We start from the raw sequence: 6,000 nt of genomic DNA, 5'->3' as shown, positions 1-6,000 counted from the left end.
CCTTCTGGGTGGTGTTCACAACACTGGACCAGTGCTCAGCGTAACAAGGAGCAAATCATAAAGCTGCAGGCACAAATGCTGCACCTGTTGGACACCCAAGTACCCAGTGTCTGGGATTACTTGCAGGTCCTTGGTTCCATAGCCTTGACTCTTGAGCTTGTCCCGTGGGCATTTGTTCATACGAGACCACTACAGGAAGCGTTGCTATCCCACTGGAATCTGATAGAGCAGTTTCATCTTCCACTACTGCTTACAGAATTCACCAGGCCCAGTCTTGGCTGGTGGCTTGCCTGGGACTATTTGGGGCGCGGGGTGGACCTCAAAGTGCCTCAATGTGTGGTAGTGACTACTGATGCCAATCTCATCGGTTGGGGGGGCTGTAGGTCAGTTCCAGTTGGTTTAGGGCCAATGGTCAGAGGAGGCGACTTGGTCCATTAATCATCTAGAGACAAGAGCGGTATGATTGGTTATGGAGAGGTTTCTTCCTCTTCTGCACAATCTGGCAGTCAGAGTCCTATCGGACAATGCGACAACAGTGGCCTACATCAATCGTCAGGGAGGAAGCAAGAGTTGGCCAGTAGCTCTGGAAGCGGAGGTGCTGATGTCCTGGGCAGAGCAGCATTTGGCCTTGATAGCAGCGTCACACATAGCAGGGTCTGACTGTGCAAGTGGATTTTCTGAGTTGACAACGGTTGGATCCTGGAGAGTGGGTGCTATTGGAGAATGTAATGGCCCTCATTTCTCGTAGATTTATTTATTTTACTCTTTTCTATACTGACATTCATGATAAGTATCATATCACATCGGTTTACATGGAACAATGGGTGATAACTGTAAAACAAACCATTTAACAAGAAGCAAAAGTTACATTAAAACAAGGAGAGAAGAACTTGGGGGGCTGAGGTAGCCGGAAAACAAAGGATAGAGGGTAAATAATAAAAACTAACTGGCAGTGGGGCACTCCTCAGATGGGCTACTCCTCACATGGATCTGATGGCAACTCAAAGGAATGCCAAGGCGCCGCATTTCTTCAGTCACAGAAGAAACATAGAAATGACAGCAGAAGAAGACCAAACAGCCCATCCCGTCTGCCCAGCAAGCTTTCACAGTTATTTTTCTCATACTTATCTGTTACTCTGACCGCTGAGGTCAGTGGCAATGGGAGACGAAATTCTTCCGATACCGGGTTCCAGCAGGAGAGTACTGCTGACTGTAAGGGACTGTGATGCTTTCACCGGTCCGTACACCGTCAATTGCATCCGTTCCAGAGTCCAATCCCTGAACGAGCTTCCCTGGTCACTCGGAAACTCAAATAGCAGTTTAAGGTTATTTATCTTTACAAGTCCTCAGGTGGGGTGTGAACCCTCCCCACCTGGATGAAAGGCAGATGCCCTCCCCACTGAGCCAGCAACTCAATTTCTGAAGGCTGGCTTCAAAGGTTCATCTCCTGTCTTTAGCCTTTGCTGTCCTTCCGCTAGGCCATTCACCAGCAAATAAAACTCTTCCTAGGTTCTCACCAAGTCCAAAGTCTGGCCCACTAGGCCTAACTGCCACCTCCCACTGTATCGCTCAGGATATTTTCTTGTCCCTTTAGATACATCCACCCGCCTGGCAGTTCTCCCGGTAAAGTGTCCTTAAAATAAATCAAAACACACAGAAGCTCTTATATCCCCAAGCTCACCTTCTTTGTGATAAACTCTTGCCATCCTTCTGCACACGGTAATGGGATATCCAGAAACAAAGTCTCCCCGAGCAAACAAGCAGGCCAGTCCTTCCTCCTCAGTCCCCAGCAGGAGACGACTCTGCTCTACTGGGGAGTCCTTTTTATCCTGTGGAAACTCCTCCTTCAATCATAGGCGATTGGCTCGGACAGGATCCTCCTCAATTTGGCCCTCCCCTTGATCCCAAGGATTGGTTTCCAGAGCTCCACCCTTAACCTCCCACACCTGTGGTTCCTCCGCCCTTGTAACATCCGGGGGAAGGAACCAAGGGACGTCTCTAGTCTGGTGTTGCCATATTTTCCTTCCCCCCTTCTCTTGAATCTTTGGTTCCGGGGATTTTAACTGGCCTCTCGGGTTTGGGACATAAACCCCGTCACAGGGACGCATATGAGCGAAGGCCCAGGGAACCAATTCCAGAGTGGAAGTCATGGACCCTAACACCTGTAAATAGTCCCAGACGATCGGAACCTGCTTGGATAACAATCTTCGAACTTGCATCTGCAATTTGAACATTCGCTCCTGCGTGAGAGACACCGTTCCCTGGCACGTGTCGAACAAAGCTCCCAAATACTCCACAGACTGCGACGGCACCAGGCGACTCTTGGATACATTGACTATCCAACCAAGGGTGCATAATAATTGGAGCACTCGCTGAACAGCTGCTTGGCAGAGTATCTCCGACTTGGCCTGAATCAGCCAATCGTCCAAATACGGGTGCACCAACAGACCTTCCCTGCGTAGCTGAGCTGCTACCACAACCATGATCTTGGTGAACTTTCGAGGTGCCGTCTCAAGGCCGAATGGAAGCGCTTGAAACTGGAAGTGCTGCCCCAGCACTGTGAACCTGAGAAACTGTTGGTGTTCCGCCCGAATGCCGATGGGAAGATACGCCTCCGTGAGGTCCAGGGAGGCCAGAAACTCCCCTTGTCTTAAGGACGCGATCACAGAACGCAAGGTTTCCATCCGAAATCAAGGAATCCGAAGACATCTGTTGACTCTCTTTAGATCGAGAATAGGACGAAACGTTCCTTCCTTCTTTGGCACCACGAAGAAATTGGAATACCGGCCCTTGCAGAGCTCAGTGGGAGGAACCGGGGAATTGCGCCAAGATCTCTAAGCCGACCCAGCGTCGCCTGTACCACCCAGCGCTTGTCTGAAAAACCGCAAGGCGATACCAGGAAACACTGGCACGGCCGGCGTAAAAAATCTAACGCGTAACCGTGTCTTATCACCTCTAGGACCCATTGATCCGACGTGATTCTGGTCCATTCCTCGTAAAACTGACTCAACCTGCTGCCAATTCTGGGTATGAAGGAATGAACCAGCCGCACATCATTGTGCAGGCTTACCCCCCTGCACATTCTGACCGGACGACCGAAACAGCGCCCGCGAAAGGACTGCGAATAAGATTGTTGCCGGTTAGCACTGTGACGAAAGGAAGAAGTCGAGCCCCGAGATGTCCTAGGCCAGCGACCGCCACGAAAACGAGAGCGAGCAGCTGGAACTCCCCTGTTCCCTGGTCTATCTTCTGGTAGCCGATGCACCTTATTCTCACCTAACGATTCAATCAGATCTTCTAATTCCTTGCCAAACAACAGTTTTCCCTTAAAGGGTAAAGAACCCAATCGAGCCTTGAAGGTCACATCCGCCGACCAATGACGGAGTCACGGCAGACGCCGCACAGACACCGCAGAAACCATTGTTCTGGCCAAGGTGCGCAAAAGATCATAAAAAGCGTCAGCACTATAGGCAATCACCGCTTCTAAGTGCCCCGCCTGGCGCGCCTCCTTAAGCGACAGAGATTCATTGGCCAAAAGCTGTTGCGCCCAGCGAAGACCTGCCCTTAAGGAAAAATTACTGCAAATCTCCACACGAATTCCCAACGCCGAGACCTTGAAGATTCTCTTGAGCTGAACTTCCAGCTTCCTGTCCTGTAAGTCTTTAAGCGCGGTACCCCCGGTTACCGGGATGATGGTCTTCTTCGTCACTGCCGCTAACGCCGAATCTATCTTCGGCATGTGCAACATCTCCAGGGCGTCTTCCGGCAGGGGATATAGCTTATCCATCGCCTTTGCCACCTTCAGCCCCAAGTCAGGAGTATCCCACTCCTTAAAGAGCAAATCCGAGGCCGAGAAATGCAAAGGAAAAGCTGAAAGAGGACCCCGAATTCCCAAAAGGACCGGGTCCATCATGCCGAGCCACGACTCCTCCTGCGGTACCTGGATCCCTAATTCTCCCAGAATTTCCAGAATAAGGGGCCCCAGCTGATCCTTTTGGAACAATCTAATCACCTTCGGATCATCTCCCTCTGTCCAATGGGGAATGCGGGAACCCATGGCCCCTGGTCTCCGTCCCCATCAACCCCCCTCGGGGGCTGGGACGGAAGGTCCTGATCCTCTGTATGCTCCACCGGCTTATCCGTATCCGTTGTGGAATCCGGCTCACCTCTGGAAGCCCAGGGCTGGAGGGGCCGGGACCTGGCTGGGCCCTCTGGCACTGGGACTGACTTAGACTGCTTCCCCGCTCTAGACCCTGGGTCCGGAGTGGAGGTATCCTGGGACCTCTTCCTGGCCAGTCTATGGGCCTTGATTGCCTTGTGCATAAGAAGTACAAACTGGGAGCCAAATGACGAATCCGAGGACTCCCCATCATCATCCCCCTCAGAGATGGGATCAACAAATGGGAACAATTGGACGTGCAGATCTGTCTCCCCCCGGGGACCCTGCGCTGGGGTGATAAACGCGGTGGGGGTCGTCCTCCCGCCTACCCGCTGGCATCGCGTTTGCCTCGGCTCCACGAGGCGAGAAAATGGCCGCTGTTCCCATCAAAAATGCAGAGACAGGATTCAAAATGGCGCCCGTCCCCGGGATCCCCGAGGATGGCCCGCCAGTAACCGCCGCTGTGCCTGCAGTGGACCTGGTACACATCTGCTTACCCCCCCGGGTCCCCATCACAGTCACCGAAACTCCCTCCCCTCCGGAAATGCAGGAGGAACAAAGGCTGTCCCTAGACAGCCGCGCCAACGCGGACCCGCAGGCCCGACAGGCAGACTGCCTCGGCATGCTCTGCTGCGGCGCGGGAGAGAGGAGCACACAAATCAAAACTTAAAAATAAACAGGCCCTCCCCCCCCCCTGCGAAGGAAGGGAGACAAACAGGCAGGCAATCCAAAAACGTGACTTTTTTTTTTTTTTTTTTTAACACGTTACCGATCACCTCGGGTCTGGAGCCAGCTGGGGGGAGTGAACCGGGCACCCCGGTGTCACCCCCAGCCTCGATGGTGCGCCGGAATATGGGGATCCCCCACTCATCGGCGGCCTCAACCAGAAGGGATGGTCCCTTCAGGACCTCACAACCCTCTGGGAGGCGGAATCCGGGACCAGCAGGCAAGCCTCTGCGGTCCTTAACCCTAACTGAGCTTATCCCTTTTTTTTTTTTTGAAACTAACTACCACCTAAAACTTAGGACTCAGCACAGACTGTGGGGTAGATCTTTAAAAAGTACGCTGGATTTTATAAGATTCACGCGTAGCCGTGCGTATCTTATAAAATCCGGGGTCGGCGCGCACAAGGGGGTGCACATTTGTGCAACCTGCGCGCGCCGAGCCCAGCGCGGCCTGCCTGTTCCCTCCGAGGCCGCTCCGATTTCGGAGCGGCCTCGGAAGGAACTTTTCTTCACCCTCCCCCCACCTTCCCCTCCCTTCCCCTACCTAACCCACCCCCCCGGCCCTATCTAAACCCCCCCCACCTTTGTCGGCAAAGTGCAGGCGTAACTTTGCGTGCATCGGCCAGCAGCCCGGCTCCGTCCTCCGGTCCCGGGGGCTGGTCCGGAGGCCTCGACCATGCCCCCGGGCCGGCACCACGCCCCCGAAACGCCACGGCCCGCCCCGAAACGCCGCGTCATTTCGGGAACGCCCCCGGACACGCCCCCTCCCTCCCCTTTTCGAAAGCCCCGGGACTTACGCGTGTCCCGGGGCTTTACGCGCGCCGGCCTTTTAAAATCCGCCCCTGTAGGTTTTGCACCCTCTCCCCCTGCTAGGAGACCAGAAGAATACTGCCAGACTGTAGGTGGCACCAGCCTAGATATAGGCGGAGTTTTAGTTTGTAAACTTCTGTCTCCATCTGCTGGGGGGGGGGGGGGCAAAACCCAGGAGTCTGGACTGATCCGGGTACGTACAGGGAACCTGAAGTTACTCAGTATTCTCTGTCTCCAGCAGATGGTAGGGGTGTCTAACCTGCAGGCGGACTTTGAGACTAAATTACTCCCAGGGGTGGTAGGTTC

This window comes from Rhinatrema bivittatum, chromosome 8 (assembly GCF_901001135.1).
Source record: "Rhinatrema bivittatum chromosome 8, aRhiBiv1.1, whole genome shotgun sequence".
Lineage (NCBI taxonomy): Eukaryota > Metazoa > Chordata > Amphibia > Gymnophiona > Rhinatrematidae > Rhinatrema > Rhinatrema bivittatum.
The sequence above is the reverse complement of the archived record's forward strand: the minus strand, read 5'-3'. Positions refer to the sequence as shown.